This window comes from Hibiscus syriacus, unplaced genomic scaffold (assembly GCF_006381635.1).
Source record: "Hibiscus syriacus cultivar Baekdansim isolate YM2019G1 unplaced genomic scaffold, ASM638163v2 tig00117048_pilon, whole genome shotgun sequence".
In the NCBI taxonomy this organism is placed as follows: Eukaryota; Viridiplantae; Streptophyta; class Magnoliopsida; order Malvales; family Malvaceae; genus Hibiscus; species Hibiscus syriacus.
This window is the reverse complement of record NW_024063538.1, coordinates 3,390,623-3,408,960: the sequence shown is the minus strand read 5'-3', so window position 1 is coordinate 3,408,960 and position 18,338 is coordinate 3,390,623. Positions and strand designations below refer to the sequence as shown.

The 18,338-nt window shown below is 36.1% G+C and overlaps 1 protein-coding gene and 1 pseudogene across 1 annotated transcript in view; one reads left to right on the top strand and one right to left on the bottom strand.

Moving 5' to 3' along the window:
• LOC120197499 (actin-related protein 2/3 complex subunit 3-like) overlaps positions 1-18,338 on the bottom strand; it is a 37,730-nt gene that overhangs the window by 429 nt on the left and 18,963 nt on the right. Inside the window, exon 5 of the mRNA XM_039199005.1 lies at positions 5,858-5,862. The gene's annotated coding sequence lies outside the window, so the exon portion shown is untranslated. The remainder of the gene's footprint in view (positions 1-5,857; positions 5,863-18,338) is intronic.
• Positions 386-17,468, top strand: LOC120197498 (annotated as a pseudogene).

Sequence of the window (18,338 nt, the reverse complement as noted above, 5' to 3'; positions counted from 1 at the left end):
ATTCTCCAAGTTTACTCTCGGCATTGTTGCGCCACAGTTTACTGGTTAGTTAATGATTTTTTTTGGCATTGCAAATAAATTATGGCATTATTTTCTAGGGAATGTACTAAAAATAAAATTCAGTTTGAATTTGGAACATAATTGTTCTAGTCCTAGATGATAGTATAGGGGAATAATGTATATAGCTATCTGTTATCCATGGACCATGAAGTTCAATTTTTTTAATCTTCATAAATACTGTGTACATCTTTTTCTTAATCCAAAAACACTTATATTTTTCTTTATTAAAATGAGACTTTTCCAGGCGAGTTTTGGAGTGAAAGATAGTAAAAATTGGTTAGAAGTTTTGGTAACCTTATGAAGTATGTCAATCTTTAGGAGTAAGAATTGTTGAAGATGGAGGGGATAGTGTTACAATAGAGTTAGAAATGCAGTGGGACGTAAATTCAAATATAGTACTAGCTATCAAGACCTATCTTGGTGTATCACTACCTGTACAGGTATCATCTTTATGAGTTTTCTTATTTCTGATGGTTTCTTGCTTGTGTTCCCCATTTAATTTTTTCTCAGGCGATGTATTAATGCTTTATGCTTCTAGTTTTAGAGAATTAATTATAACAAATTTTATTTAAATTTTAAATTATTGTAATCAATTATAATATTCTTGAGATTAGTTGTAATTCCCTAACTCTAGGCTAGTCTCCTATTTATGTACTTTGTAATTAGTTGTAATCCCCTAACTTTAGGATAGTTTCCTATTTCTATGTGCCCCATCTTGTGTATATATATTCACTCTTAATCAATAGAAAACTTAAGCCATTGTTTATCAATACTCTTCTCTCTATTTCAACATATTATCAGAGCCTAATCTTCTAGAGCATATTTTCCTCTCTTTTTTCCTTAAAAAACACCACGATCCTTCATATACATATATCTAAAACTACGCCACTAGTCTCTTCAGTGGCTTCCCATACGACTTCCTCTTCCACCAACGACCCTATTACTATCCAAAACTCTCAAGATCCTCTACATCCTCTCCTTACAATAAATCTCTCCAATATCACCAAATTGTCATCTACCAATTATCTCACATGGAGCCTTCAAATCCAATCTCTTCTTAAAGGTTATGATCTTCATCACTTTATTGATGGCACTCAAACTCCACCACAACCTACTGTCACCGTCAATGGTGTTACATCTCCAAATCTGGAATACATAACCTGGAAGCGTCAAGATCGTCACCTTTTTAGCGCTCTCATTGGTGCCATCTCCGTTTTACTACAACCGCTTATTGCCCGCACCACCACTTCCCTTGATGCATGGCAAACCTTTGCTAATACCTACGCCAAACCATCTCGTGGTCATATTAAACAATTTAAGGAACAATTAAAGTGGTGTATCAAGGGCTCAAAATCAATTAGTGAATACATGCAGGCGATAAAGACTCGTACTGATGAACTTGCTCTTCTAGGGAAACCAATTGATGATAAGGATCTTATTGATCGGTTCTAAAAGGACTAAGTGATGAGTATAAATTTGTCATTGATGCCATTAATACCCGTGACACACCAATTTCTTTTGTTGAACTTAATGAGAAACTTCTCAACAAAGAAGCATCTCTTCAGACCGCTCAACCACCTTCCCTATCACTACCAGCCACGGCAAATCCCACGGCCTTTCGGAATCATCCAAATTGGCGTCCATCAGCCACCAATTCACAACAATCAGGCCCTACCACTATACTTTCTTCTCATGATCAATGCTAACCCAAACTTTATTTGGGTCGTTGTCAAGCATGCAACACTCAATGACACATTGCCAAACGATGCCCGATGTTTCGGCTTGTCACTAATCAACAATCACCAACATCTCGTCCTTAAGGCTCTCAGGGGTATCACCCCTCCACACCCTAGCAACCACGAGCCAATCATGTTATTCTGGGAAACAACACTACACCTACTTGGCTGATGGATAGTGGAGCATCTCACCACGTTACATCTGACTTGAGCAATCTCTCTCTTCATAGCTCGTACCAAAGATCTGATGATGTCATGATTGGTGATGGATCGTCCCTTCACATAACCCATACTGGTTCTACCACCATACCTACTTCCTCTTTCACCTTTACTTTACAAAATGTTCTTTGTGTCCCTTCTATGAAAAAGAACTTAATTTCGATTTATCAATTTTGCACTCATAACCATGTTTCTGTTGAATTCTCACCCTCTATTTTTTAGGTGAAGGATCTAAACACGGGGACAATCCTTTTGATGGGTGAACCTAAGGATGGCGTATATGAGTGGCCGACTACATCCCCTTCAGTTTCCTCTCCACCATTGCTTGCATTTTCCAGTGTCAAGACCACTTCGTCCGAGTGGCACTCTAGACTAGGTCATCCATCATTTACTATTATGAAAAATATTGTTTCCAAATTTCCTTTACCATTGTCTAGTCCGTTATCATCCTTCACACATTGCAATGCCTATTCATGCAATAAAAGTCATAAAATTCTATTTTCTTCTTCTACTTTAACCCCATCTCACCCGCTTGAACTTATCTTTTCTGATGTTTGGACCTCTCCTGTTTATTCTGTTTGATGGTTTTCAATACTATATTATTTTTGTTGATCATTATACACGATATATTTGGTATTATCCCCTTAAACGAAAATCTCATGTGTATGATGTCTTTGTACGTTTCAAGGCATTAGTCAAAAACCAATTTAAATATCGAATTGTTACCTTCTATTCAGATAATGGTGGTGAATATCAAGCCCTTGATCTTTTCCTCTCCACCAATGGTATATCACATCTTACTACACCACCCCATACACCATAACATAATGGTTTTTCTGAACGACGTCATCGACATATTGTTGAAACTGGTTTATCTCTCCTCACTCATGCATCAATGCCTTTAACTTATTGGACTTACTCCTTTGCCACTGCTTTATATCTCATCAACCGTATGCCCATACCCACATTACATCTTTCATCTCCTTTTGAGAAACTCTTTGAGTCTCAACCCAATTACACTAAACTTCGGGTGTTTGGTTGTTTATGTTATCTGTGGCTTCGTCCTTATTCTCAGCATAAACTTAACTCTTGTTCCACTCCTTGTGTCTTTCTTGGTAACTCTCGTCCCACCTCAGAGATCATTTCCAAATGGCTTCCCCCGGTCCAAATTTTACCAATTTCAAGTGGCTCACTCAATACGCCTTCACAAAGGGATTCCTTATGTCAACATCCGTCACAAAATACCCAAACAGATCACTGCCCTTCCTCATCATTCGACCGTTGATCCCTGTCAATAGACCTTCCTTTACCCGAACACAGCTTGGTTAATCACCAAGAAACCATCGATGACCATTTACCACTAGAACCACACAATTCTGAGACCTCTTCTGCTTCAATCATAGTGCAACCCACCAATCAAAATACCCATCCCATGACCACTAGATCGAAAAACAACATCAACAAACCCCTAACCAAAATGAACCTCACTACTATCATTCCTCAACCATCAGACATTGAGCCTCATACTGTTTCTCAAGCCCTAAAAGATCCTAAATGGAGACAAGATATGAATGATGAGTTTGATGCTCTTGTTCAGAATGGAACTTGGGAGCTTGTTCCATCTACTTCTCTGTAGAATCTTGTTGGATGTAAGTGGGTTTTTTGTATTAAACGGCTTCCTAATGGTTCTATTGACATGTACAAAGCTAGATTAGTTGCCAAAGGCTTTCATCAGCGACCTGGAGTGGATTATCATGACACTTTTAGTCCAGTTATCAAGCCGACAACAATACGACTTGTTCTAAGCCTGACACTCAATAGAGGTTGGCACTTGCGACAATTAGATGTTAATAATGCCTTTCTTCATGGCCATCTTTCCGAAGACGTCTACATGGCCCAACCTCTAGGATTTGTTGATAAAGACAATCCAACACATGTATGCAAACTAAAGAAGACTATATATGGACTCAAGAAGGCCCCACGGGCTTGGTACCTTGAACTTCGCCAATTCCTCATTGAGTCTGGGTTCACAAACTCTCATGCAGACACTTCCCTATTCATTTTTCACTCAGGTGACACTACTATATATCTACTTGTTTATGTGGATGACATTATTATCACAGACACCAACACCAATATTATTCAGCGCTACATTGACCTCATGGCACAAAGATTTTCAATCAAGGATCTTGGCACCTTGTCTTATTTTCTTGGCATTGAGGTTCTAACCACTCCATCCGGTCTGCTGCTTACTCAAAGACGCTACATCACTGATCTTCTTTCCCGGACAAAAATGATTCGTGCAAAACCTTTTGCTACACCACTTGTTACAGATGGAAATCTCACACTTCATTCAGGTACAGCTCTAACTAACTGCACAGAATATAGAACAATTGTTGGCAGTCTACAGTTTTTTTGCCTCACTCGCCCAGACATAGCATATGTTGTTAACAAGCTTTCTCAATTCATGCATCGCCCGACGTCTGAACATTGGAATGCTGTAAAACGACTGCTTCCATATCTATGTGGCACATTAACTCATGGATTATTCCTTCACAAGGCAAATCCACTTTCCCTTCATGCCTTCTCAGATGCTGATTGGGGTGGAAACAAAAATGACTATACCTCAACGAGTGCCTATATTATCTATCTTGGTCGTCATCCTATTTCTTGGTCATCCAAGAAACAACGTATAGTTGCTCGATCCTCCACAGAAGCTGAGTATCGATCAGTTGCCGCTACTACTTCTGAACTCAATTGGATTTGTTCCCTTCTCACAGAACTTGGCATCACTCTTCCTACACCGCCTGTTATCTACTGCGACAATGTTGGTGCCACCTATCTCTGTTCTAATCCAGTCTTTCATTCGTGCATGAAACATGTGGCACTTGACTATCACTTTATTCGGGGTCAAGTTCAATCAGGTGCTCTTCGTGTTACTCATGTTTCCTCAGCAGATCAACTTGCCGACGCTCTTACAAAACCGCTTCCACGAAGCCGATTCCAAGACTTAAGGGTCAAGATTGGTGTCTCCTCCGAAGCTCCATCTTGAGGGGACATATTAGAGAATTAATTATAAAAATTTTATTTAAATTTTAAATTATTGTAATCAATTATAATATTCTTGTGATTAGTTGTAATTCCCTAACTCTAGACTAGTCTCCTATTTATGTGCCTTGTAATTAGTTGTAATCCCCTAACTCTAGGCTAGTTTCCTATTTCTATGTGCCCCATCTTGTGTATATATATCCACTCTTAATCAATGGAAAACTTAAGCCATTGTTTCTCAATACTCTTCTCTCTATTTCAACATCTAGAATTTTCATCATTATATGTAGTAAGCTGTCAAATTTCTGGTTTGCCATTGCTAATCCTATTGAATGGTCCTAAAATATGTTCAGTTGATCTGATTAAAAGTATATCTTTAATGAATGGCGGTTCTAAAACTAAGGAATTTCCAGTGGTTATGGATGAGTTCAACCACTGAAAGAAATGAAGACCAAACATATGCAGTATTCTGGGATCTTTTAATATGCTACACTCTAGCTATGGGTTTCTCGAAAACTTCGTGCAGAAGGCTTATAGCTATTACTTTTTTTTTATAGAAGATAGGCCTCATTAAAAACCCCTTTCATATCCGACATATTATATTAGTAACATGAAGGACATATGAAGGAAGAAAAGAGTGCCTCTGAATTTTATTAATCTGAATCATAACATACAACCAATCCCTAACCACTCACTGCTCACAACATAACACTTAAAAACATAACACATAATACAACACTAAAAGCAGAAACCTTTAGCAAAGCAGACTAACACAACACCTCAAGAACCACAACACAACCTCTAGATGTATATTTCATAGTAATATTTGTTGCTTGGAACTATTCCACCCTCCCTTTTGACATCTTGTATACCTATTGTAGTCTCTCTCTCTCTCTCTTTCTATTTTAATGCTTTTGTCTTTGGCAATGGATTTAATCTTATATAACAGCATCCTGTTTCAAGTTGTTAAGCTTTTTCATCCTCAATACGAGCTCTAACTGTTTAATTCCTTTTTTCATCTGACTTAGGTGAAAGATATCGGATTCACTGGAGTTTTCAGGTTGATATTTAAACCCCTAGTGAATGAGTTTCCTTGCTTTGGAGCTGTTTGTTATTCTCTGAGGAAAAAGGTGTGTTATTTGCATCTGATATTTCCAGTTAATCAATGTTGAGCACACGTTTTTACCCTGGAGAAAAAGCTTAAATTGTAGACATAGAAAAAATGTGATTGAGATGCATATAACATTTCCCTGACTGCACACTTTTGGAAACCAAAGAAAGTGCAATCTGATGCTTGGAGGAATTTTCCTAATGGTATGCTGTTCATTAAATTGATTAAGGTCAAAACGCTGAGCAACTCAATTGTATTCATGCAGATATAAGCAGGTGTTAATTGCATTAGTTCCCATTTAATAGAGGAGTAATTGAAGGTCATTCTTGTTTCATGTGTCTTTTGCCTTTTATTTTGGTGCTGATTTGATTGTTAAAAATGAATCGTAGCACTGCCGTATATGAAATATTGGTAAAAACTGATGCAAAAAATAACTTAAGTTGAAGTGATTGTTTATGATATTCTAATGGAGCTAATTTTCGATTAGCTACACCACTGAACTGAAGGCGTACAATTGTGCTCTTGTATGCTCAGGTTCATTACACACACTGCATGCTGGAATCACTTGTATTCACACAATTGATATAAGTAGGTGAATTGTGCATTTTTGTGCCTTGCAGAAAAAGTTGGATTTCACCCTGAGTCATTGGTGGTGACATGTCATCTGTTCCTGGACTTGCTGATGCTATTGAGGTTTGCATGATTTTTTACGCTGGATTGCCATATTACGTCAATACATGAATTTTGTACTGTATCAGTCTACTTTGAATTATTAATATGGTCTTAGTTTTTGCATTATTGTATTTTTTTCCCAACACCTCAAGTTTGACACATATTTGGACATGGCTATGGGATATGATCCTCCAAATATGTGGAAAACTTAGAAAAATTGAGCACCTATACTGTGCACATACAATATCAAATATGGACCCCCCAAGTCCAGGTAACATAATTTGGTGGACAAGTTTTGAGAATATGCAACCATGATAACCAATATGTTTTAAACTCAAGGATTTCACTGCTGGTAATTTTATTGCTGCAGTTACTGTCAGAGTTTCTATATGTTTTGACCCTGATAGAATTCTTCCAAACTGATGCATATGATTTTTTTATATGGTGGTCCATCAGAAAGTTGTTGGCTGTGTTTCTTTTGGAATGACTTCGGGTTAGTTTGCAAACATAATTTCAGTTTGATTGTTCTTGTACAAGGTCTAGAAGTTAGAAATAAAAATGTTCCAGTGGTTTAATTGATTCATGTATTATACAACCCAAATGAAAGTGTGTTATGTTACGTATACCTTGTAAGTATTAGAGTTTTATTCTAACTCTAACTCTAGCCCTAATAGTAGATAGAGATATTTTTAACTTAGCTAGAACTCTTACCTTAGCTAGGACTCTACTCTTATATAAAACCCTGCTGTAACCATCAAAGCAAAAATATGTGAATAAAAATTTATTCTTTCTTCTCCAGTAAATCAACTTTCTACATGGTATCAGTTTAGGTAGATCTTGCCTTGACCTCTCCCTGCCACGATGATTTTTATCGGCTCTACCGAGGAGAAGTCTTCCAAAAAGCGGTCAACGAGCGACCATCAGGGCCATTCTACTGCTGTAGATGTGGCACCCATTGGTTCATGTTTCCCATCTCGTTTTGAGTACGTAGAAAATATCCAATCTAATGAGTCCAATCACAGTGGGCCCACAAGTCCTTAATCATGTTACTCTACCAAAATCATCAAGCTTCTTTGCCGAATTTGGAATGGATAGTGTTTTTCAGAAGAAATCAGGCTCAAATTCCTCAAAAGTGCAAATTGAGGAAACCAATGAAGCTAGGAAGAAGTTCTCAAACGCGAAATCTATTTCATCTGCCCAATTTTTTGGTGATTTTACACGACAACAGCCGGAGGAGAACAAAAAGTTCTTGGGACAGGTTAATATGTCTGTCGAACCAAAACACGCATGTAGTGTGCATGAAGGTAGTTCCGTTTCATCCTCTTCTTCGCCCAATTTAGTTTCATGGATTGTTGATTCTGGCGCTAGTGATCATATGACGGGAGACTTGACACTTTTTTAGAATTTTCGCCACACGGACTCTTCCTCTAATATTTGAACCGTTGATGGTTCGCTTTCGGCTATTGCTGGAAGTGGTTCTATTCAGATCAATCACAATATTGTTTTATCTTCTATTCTTTACGTTTTGAATTTGGCTTGCAATCTCCTTCTGGTTAGTCAATTGTCTACGGATTTGGGTTGCACTACACGTTTTAACTTTGATATTTGTGAATTTAAGGATTTGAGCTCAGAGACGGTGATTGGCAATGCTAGGTTTCGTGGTGGACTATACATTCTTGAAGCCTCTCCTTCAATTGCAAACCACATACACCCTAATCCTTTGTTTCGATATCTCTTACTAATGTCTACGGTGAGATTGTTTTGTGGCATTTTAGGTTAGGTCATCCCAATTTTTTCTATCTTGCTAAGTTGTTTCCCAAACTTTTCCTTAACAAAAATCCAGCATCCTTTTTTTGTGATATTTGTCAATTTGCCAAACAAATACGAAGTACATATCACCCTTCTTCATATCGTTCTTCCAAACCTTTTGTAATTATACATAGTCATATTTGGGGTCACTTTTGTGTCAAAAGCTTAAATAGGGTTCGTTGGTCTATTTCTTTTATTGATGACCATTTTCGTACTACTTGGACATTTCTTATGCCTCATAAATCTGAGGCTGGTGACATTTTTAAGTGATTCCATAAAATGGTTGAGAACCAATTTCAAGGTTCTATTGACATTTTAAGTCTGACAATGGTTCTGAATATTTTTTTCAGGAATTGACATCTTTCTTTCAGGAAAAAGGTATTATCCACCTCTCTTCATGTGTCAATATTCCTCAGCAAAATGGGGTTGTTGAACGAAAAAACCGTCATCTTCTTGAAGTTGCCAGGTCTCTCCTTTTTTCTACCAATGTTCCTAAGTATCTTTGGGGTGAGGCTCTCTTAACTACTACTTATCTCATTAATCGATGCCAAGTAAAGTTCTTAATTTTAAGTGTCCGAGAGATATCCTTACTCAATTTTTCCCTCACTTTAAACATTTGACTGCTAACATTCCTCTCTGTGTCTTTGGTTGTACAATTTTTGCTCACGATCATAACCCTTCTAGGTCTAAATTTGATCCACAAGCCATTAGGTGTGTCTTCATTGGGTACTTTTCGCTTTAAAAGGGTTGTCGGTGTTATTTTCCTTTTATAAAAAAAGTGTATTCTTCAATGGATGTTACCTTCCTTGAAAGCAAACATTTTTTCTCTAAGTCTAAAATCTAGGGGAGCGTGTGAGTGAGTTCGAATTTCAGTCTTTCCCGGTTATTATTGAATTACCAATTACACTATTTCTGTAATACCCAACCCGTACCAGACCCGGATACAAATCTGAGGTGTCATATTGACATTTCAACGCTTTTACTCTTTGAAAATCCGTTTAAAATTTAAAACTTTTACTTTTATTTTAGTGGTGAAACCCTTATACAAAAGTTAATATCAAAAATTAATATTTCACGATGAAAATAAATACTTAATATATTTACATAAACTTTAAATAATATAGTTACAAAATAGATTAGAGCATTTACGATTTAAACCTTTGTAGTACATGCCAACAAAATGTCAAAATAACAAAACCACCTACTGTTCAAATCGGTCTGATCTGATCTTCACCAGAGATATACTTTCCCGACCTAGCTTTACTCTTTGTCTTCTTTGAACCTACATGTGAAAACACTCACACACTAAGTCTTTGACTTAGTGAGGCATAAATGAGCATAATAAAATAATAAATCACTTGATTAAACATTTCGGAGAAAACATTGAATATGGAAACATGATACATTTAATATAAATAGCATATACTATTATGCACTTTCAATCCATATCAAATTTGTGTAATTAGCCCAATGCATATCACTGAGAACTCAAGGTATGTGAGTACTTTTAGGTTGTGCACTGTAATTGCAGTCAAAATTACCGCGTAGAATTTGCATCGAAGTGCCACGTAGAATATGCATCAAATTGCCACATAGATTTGTCCCGAAGGACCCCATAGAATTGTCCTGAAGGACCACATAGAATTGTCCCGAAGGACCGCGTAGAACCTTCGACTCTTGGCATGCCAATTATACCTCTAATTCTCATAACACATACTTTGAGCTTTAACCATATAAGTATTCACATGGCATTCTTCAAATGATCATTCATTCACATAGAACACATATACTCATAGTACCGAAATCAAAATAATGCTTATGAAATACAATTTAAGTAAAACAATAAAATTTACATAAAATAATTCAAACAGTTTTCGATCGAAAACCTTTGAGGTTGTCTCATCGCAAGCCTTCCTCATATAGAATATAAAATAAAATAAATAAATTATACTCACCTTTGCCTTACTTAAGTCTTAAGCAAAATCCTTTTCACTTTCGCTTAATCTCTTTACTACTTTGAGTCGTTCTGTACTTGCTCTTGATCGAAGTCTACATATGAAAATAACAAAAATGAATACTGGATCTCAAATAGTTGTTAACCCATCAGCATTTACATCAACTAAATAAAACCCCTAATTTATAATTTCTGGTTATCGATACTCTATACCCAGTATCGATACTTCCCTTCTATAGTACCGATACCTACCTCAGTATCAATACCCAAATTGCATTATGGAATTTCCTTTTCAATTACAGTATCGATACCATACTATTGGTATCGATACCCCCAGTATCGATACTACCTCTTCAGTATCGATTATGTTCATCTGATTCATACAGTATCGATATTGTTCTTCCAGTACCGATACCCTTGCCCATAATTCACTCATTTCACTTTGAATTTTACCCAAAGCTCACTTAAATCTCATACTTTTAACTCCAATTAAACCCTTAAACTTAATAATACTTATCACAACTAACTTGTATCCATTAAATCCCTTTAACATCCAAAATTTTCACTAGAACACTTAAAACTAAAAATCACACTCATTCTTCAATCATGTTTCCAATCCATTCTAATACTTCAAATACCCTATTCAAACCTTTGACAATTCAATTATACCTTTAAAATCCGAAAACTACTCAATTTTCATTAACTCCTTAAAAACCCATTTTACCAATTTCACCATTAATTCATCAATCCCATAGCTTCTAATCATCTTTAAGCTTTCTTAAACTTCTATACTGCCCAAGGACTCAAAACCAAACCAAAAATTCAAGAAACAACCAACTTTAAAAATGGCTCACTGTAACACCCTCAACCCGTATCTGACCCGGATTCGAGTCTGAGGTGTCACATTGACTTTTTAAAACATTTACTTGTATAAAATAGCGAGTAATTTATAACTTTTATAACATATAACTTATTCAAAATGTTTATAGAACTATTCAGAGCTTATACACTATATTCTTTTGAGTACATGCCAACTAGGACTTTATATATTAAAATACATATTATTCACTTCTCTTCTGATCTGACCTTCAGTAAGGAGAACTGACTGTTTTGCTCCACATTGCTCTTTACTCTTTTTCTCGTTTCTGTAACCTACGTGTGAAACAATCACATGCTAAGTCTATGACTTAGTGAGGCAATAAACATATAATGTAAACTATAACTTGTAATCATGCATGAACAATTATTGCTATCACATCATACCCAAACATATATCCATTCACTTATCAAATCCGCACATGCATATAATAATCTTCTTTCCTATCATTATCATATTATTACCATTTATATTTCTATTCCCTTGTTTATATGATCCATTATGTTCATATCATATATCTTATAACATATATATATCACATACATTGTATTCAATGTTATCTCTTATTAGCCCATGTACGCATGTCACTAATTCTTTTTATCGTATAAACCTATACTAAACATTTCTATACACATCATGGTACACATTTATCAGTTCACAACCGAACACACATCATATCATATCAATTGATTTATTTACTCTCTTTAAAGTCTATGTATTAGCCTATGTATACTTTTGAGAACTTAAGGTGTGTGAGTACATTGAGGTTGTGCACCACTAAGCTGTCACCACAACTCGTATAAATGTCCCGAAGGACCTATTCAGAGGTCATAAAGAACCTCAAAAACTGTCCATAGGTCCCGAAAAACCTAGGTAAACTGTCATATGTTCCTTAGAACATAGGTATATTGTTCATATATCTCGAAAGACATAGGTAATTCTGTCCATATGTTCCGTAGAACATAGGTAAACCCTCGACTCTTGGCATGCCAACTATACCCCTAGCTTTCATATCACATAACATGGGCATTATCATTTATACATTTCATATCACTTGTTCTTTTACATAGCTCTTTATCACATTTCATATGATCATATATTTCTTTCTCTTCTGTCACATACATATGTATGTGTAAACATATATCACATATGCATATAACTCATAACTCTTTTATTTTATATCATGTAATATCCTTACAGAGTATCATATCTTCTTATCATGTATTTCATGTCACATGTTTTTGCTTTCAAATAGTCACATAGATCATGTCAATTAGTCACTTATGTTCACATATCACATAGTCACATTTCATATAACACTTATATTACATATTCCTATAATTACTTATATTAATATCACATATATCTAAAGTGTATGTATTCACGTAGATCATTTCATATGGCTTATATCATTTCTCATTTGTTCATGTAAACTCGCATGTCATATCATGTAACCTATAAGAACATACATCCATTTCTATGTACTAATGCACACATAATAATCACATAACATTTTAGAAGTTACTTCTTACCATAGTAACTCCGTCACTGGCTCATCGCAAGTCAATATTCGTTCAATAATATAAGTACAATTAAAATTGCACTCACCTTGGCCTCATTAAGTTCCAATCCACTTTTATGATTTCCTCTCTTTCGATCAATCTTAACTTGATAATCGTTCTAGAACTTGTTCGTGCTCGATATCTATATAATCATACATTGATACATAACAATATCCAATTGATATATTCTAATCTATCATTTCTTAGACCAAAAGAAAGGTATAATTCTATTTTCCCTTGAAGTGCATTGGTACATTCTACAGTGTATCGATGCGTTCTTTAACATTGAAGGAGGAGGTCAGAGTAAGTTGGATTTTTGGTTGATACCATTGAGTTACCCATTGCTCAAAGAAAGAGAGTGCGACAGTGTACAACCCATCCGATTAATAAGTTTGTTGCTTATGGTAAACTAATGTCTGACTTTAAGAATTTTACAACTAAACTTGACAATATTCACATCCCAACACAGTGGAAAAAGCATTAAAGCATCCTGAGTGTAATAAGGCGGTTGAAGAAGAGCTCTCGGCACTTGAAAGTAACAAAACTTGGATTATTGTCGATCTTACCAAAGACAAGAAACCAGTTGGTTGCAAATAGGTCTTCACTGTGAAATATAAGGCGGATAGCAGTGTTGAACGGTATAAGGCTAGACTCGTGGAAAAAGCATTCACTCAAACTCTTGGAGTAGACTATCAAGAGACGTTTTCTCCGGTTGCAAAACTCAATATTGTGAGTGTATTACTATCCTTAGCAGTAAATATGGATTGTATGATTCACCAGCTAGATGTCAAGAATGCATTCCTTAACGGTAATCTTGAAGATGAGGTTTACTTGCAAGTTCCACCAAGAGTTTGAATAAAACCAAGGAATCAATAAGTGTGCAAACTTTTGAAGTCGTTATATGGTCTAAAACAATATCCTCGGGCTTGGTTTGATAGATTCACAAAGGTACTTTTGCGACATAACTATAGACAATGTCAATCTGATCACACTCTATTTGTAAATACTGCACCAAACAAGAAAAATGCAATCTTAATTGTCTACGTTGATGATATCATCATCACAATGATGACTTGGTGGAAATGAAGAGATTGAAGGCATTACTAGCAAGAGAATTTGAAACTAAGGATTTGGGGACCTTGAGATATTTTTTGGGCATGGAAGTGGCGAGACCAAGCGAAGGGATTGTTATAAACCAAAGGAAGTGTATATTGGATTTACTTTCTAAGACTGGGATGACTGGTTGCAAACCTTCGGAAACTCTCATGAAAGCAAATTTGAAGTTACAAAAAGAATGTAGTCTCGTAAATAAGGAACAATATCAAAGGTGGGTAGGTAAGCTCATTTATCTATCATTAACTACGCTAGACGTTGCTTTTCAGGTCAGTATTGTGAGTCAGTACATGAATAATTCGAGAGAAGAACATTTAGAAGTTGTGTATCAAATTCTGAGATACTTAAAGAAGACTCCGGGACATGGGTTAATTTTCAGAAATCATGAAGATAGGACAATAATTTTTTTTTCAAATTCTAGCTGGGCTGGAGAACTAATAGCAATGAGATCGACTACGGGATACTATTCTTTGGTATGGAGAAATTTGGTGACATGGAGAAGCAAGAAGCAAGCCGTAGTTTCCAGGAGTAGTGCTGAAGTAGATATTCGGGCAATAGCACTAGGGATCTGTGAAGGTGTTTGGTTACAAAGGCTTTTAACGGAATTAGAGGTATGTAACAACTACTTTGAACTTCAGAGTGACAATAAGTCAACCATAAGCATTGCTAATAATCCGATACATCACGATAAAACGAAACATGTGGAGATTGACAGACACTTTATTGCAGAGAAAGTAAATGGTGGAACAGTAAGGCTAAACTATGTCTCTTCAAAAAATCAATTAGCGAATATTTTGACCAAAGCACTTCTAAGGTCGACTTTCGACGAGATTACATCCAAGTTGGGTCTTTATAATATATACTCCCCAGCTTGAGGGGGAGTGTGAGTTATTTTACGTATACCTTGTAAATAATAGAGTTTTATCCTAACTCTAGCTCTAGCCCTGATAGTAGATGTAGATATTTTTTAACTTAGCTAGAACTCTTACCTTAGCTAGGACTCTACTCTTGTATAAAACCCTGCTGTAACCATCAAAGAAAAAAATATGTGAAACATTTTTTTCTTTCTCCTCCAGTAAATCAACTTTCTTCAGAAAGCATGTAATAGTATTCAGCTTGTAGAAGTTGACTTTTGTAACCCTTCCTTATTAATGCAAGTTGTTCATGAATTTGACTTTTATTCTTAAACTAAATTATTTGCCTAGTTAGATAACAATTAGACTGTCCAGAGTGAATATCTTGCCTTAGGATTTGGCTCTTGAGATGATTTTAACTTGTAACTTCTCTATATATGTAAACTCATGCAATCTTTTGTGGCGTCACGTGAGCTTTGTATTCTATATGAGATGATTAACGGTTAACATAATCTAAAAATCTTATGTACCTCTCCTTTTATATGGTTAGGCGTGCTGTACTGCTGTACCATTCATATCAGTTAGTAATTGACCTCTGATATTGCGCTTCATGATTCACATGGTTATATATTATCCTAAGTCTATTTTTGGGGGGTTTGAACTCTATGAGATGGAAGGTTTATTAATACCTCGAAAAGATTTAACATATTTTTTTCCGTCCAGAGCACAATCCATGATTGCTATTGAAGATTCTATCATGTGGCCTGTGAGAAAAATTATTCTCATTTTGCCTGGAGACTACATGTATTTCTTTTCCTTTTTTTGTCATTATAATATTTATTAATCTTGTTCAATGTAGAAAAGAAGAAAGTATTAGGGACTTTAGGCTAACGTATGGACAACATACAAAGGGCTTTCTCACTCTGTCTCTCCTTTAACATCTAAGTAGGGGCAAATTTGACGGTCAAAGAACTTGATGTCTTTATATTTTCAGTGATTTGGAGTTAAAGCCGGTTGGAATGCTAGAGGTGAAGCTTATCCAGGCAAGTGAGCTAACAAACAAAGATATTATTGGAAAATCGGATCCCTATGCAGTTTTATTTGTACGCCCTTTACCTGACAGAAGAAAAAAAAAGTAAAACAATTGTAAGTTCTCATTCCCTTCCTTGCTTCCTCTTTGTTCATTCCTAGAGAAAGACAAATTATTTCAGTAAAACAATCGGTGGAATCCTATATGGAATGAACACTTTGAATTTATCATCGAGGATGCAACAACTCAGCACATGGTGGTAAGAATTTATGATGATGAAGGGGTTCAGGCAGCTGAGCTCATTGGGTGTGCTCAAATACTTCTAAGTGAACTTGAACCTGGTGGTAAAGTGAAGGACGTCTGGTTGAATCTGGTTAAAGACTTGGAGATCCAGAGATACACTAAGTACAGGGGGCAAGTGAGCACATTGATTATCCTCCTCAGTAGATAATAAATTAATAATAGTTTAAGCATTCACATGCTTGCACGTATTTTCACTAAATCGAATTTATTCAAGGGAAATTCCTTTATGTGGTATCATTTTATTCTTTCAAATTGTGATGCCTGCAGTAGGTACAAAGTGCTATATGTGGTTGCACGCCTCATTATAAGATTTCTTGATTTTTTTTTTAGGTTAGGTGTTTTCTCTTCCTAGAAATTTTGTATTTCTATGAAATTGTTATGCTGATTTTAGGTGCACTTGGAGCTCTTTTACTGTCCCTTTGGCATGGAGAACAGTTTTAAGAACCCCTTTTCCTCCGACATTTCAATGACCTCTTTGGAGAGGGTTCTTAAAAATGGAGGAGCAAATGGAACAGATGGCATCGAAAATGAGAAAGCAGATACACATAAGAAAAGAGAGGCCATTATTAGAGTTCTGTCTGTAACTGTGATATCCGCTGGAGATTTGCCGATTGTAGATTTAATGGGAAAGTCCGATCCCTATGCTGTACTCACAATGAAGAAATCCGATGCAATAAACAGAACTAGGGTAAGATTTGCCTATTGTTTTCTATCCTTAAGGCAGAAAGAATGTTTGGTCCCTTATAGTTGTTTCCTCTGTTAGGTTGTGAACAACAGCTCGAATCCTGTTTGGAATCAAACTTTTGATTTCGTTTTCGAGGACGGATTACACGATATGCTAATCCTTGAAGTCTGGGACCATGACACTTTCGGGAAGGTAAATTATTTGCTATAACTGTTGATTCTTCTCTAGAAGTCATATAAATTCCGGTGTCTGTTTTCTTTTTTCTTTCAATGTTGTTCTTGCATGATTACATGGGGAGGTGCATTTTGACTTTGACAAGGGTTATATTAGAAGGGGAATACACAGATTGCCTGCCACTAGAGGGAGCTAAATCTGGAAAACTTAATCTCAACCTTAAGTGGATGCCACAGCCGATTTTCCGAGATTCGTAAGTGATATACAAAGACTGGTAGGTTCCGAGTTCAGAGAACTCTGCAAGTTCGACTCAAGTCTCGTGCGAAAACCGCTTTATTCCAACCCCTCACATTTCAGTAAACCATAGCTCTCAGAGGATGCTCAAACTGCTGTTCCAATACCCTGTAAGGGCTAACACTTGAAACTTTTCGTATATTTTTTCGCTCAGCGGCTCTAGACCATGTAAAGTTCGAGTTTTGGATAGCGATTAGAATACATGAGAAATTGGGATTTGCCCCCAAAGTCATTGGCATGAGGTATTTGCTTATCGAATTCAACGTTTTCTTTTGACATTGATTGTTGGTTAGTATTATAGCCTGCATATGATATCATCTGTTTGATTGAGAAGACTATTCCAGTTATAGACTGCTTTCTTGACCATTCTACAATGCTTCAAAGTCGATTTCCGGTAGCCTTCGTACGCACAAGGGCCATAAAATCGGAACAACAGCAGTCATTCCCATCTCCACGTGCTCAGAGCTACTAATCTTCAAACAAACTTGCCCCATTTTCTGGCCATTAATAGAGCTTCAAGCCTTGTATTGGCTTGAAAGGCTTGAACTCGCATATGGATGTAATCCTTAATATGTAGAAGAAAAAAAACCTAAGTTAAGCGATAATTGAACCCTTCATTATCATAGTTTAACACTTCTTACACGGTTTGATATTCTCAGTCGTGTTTTAATTATGAATTGGGTAAGTACACAAATGCTCCCTTGGCTATGGGATATTGTTTTGTTAAGTCACTGATTAGTAAAAGATATAAAACAATCCCCCGACTATAGGGTGTTGTTTTGTTGAGTTTTCTTACTATTAGAAGTTACAAAATGGTCACTCGACTATTCATATGTT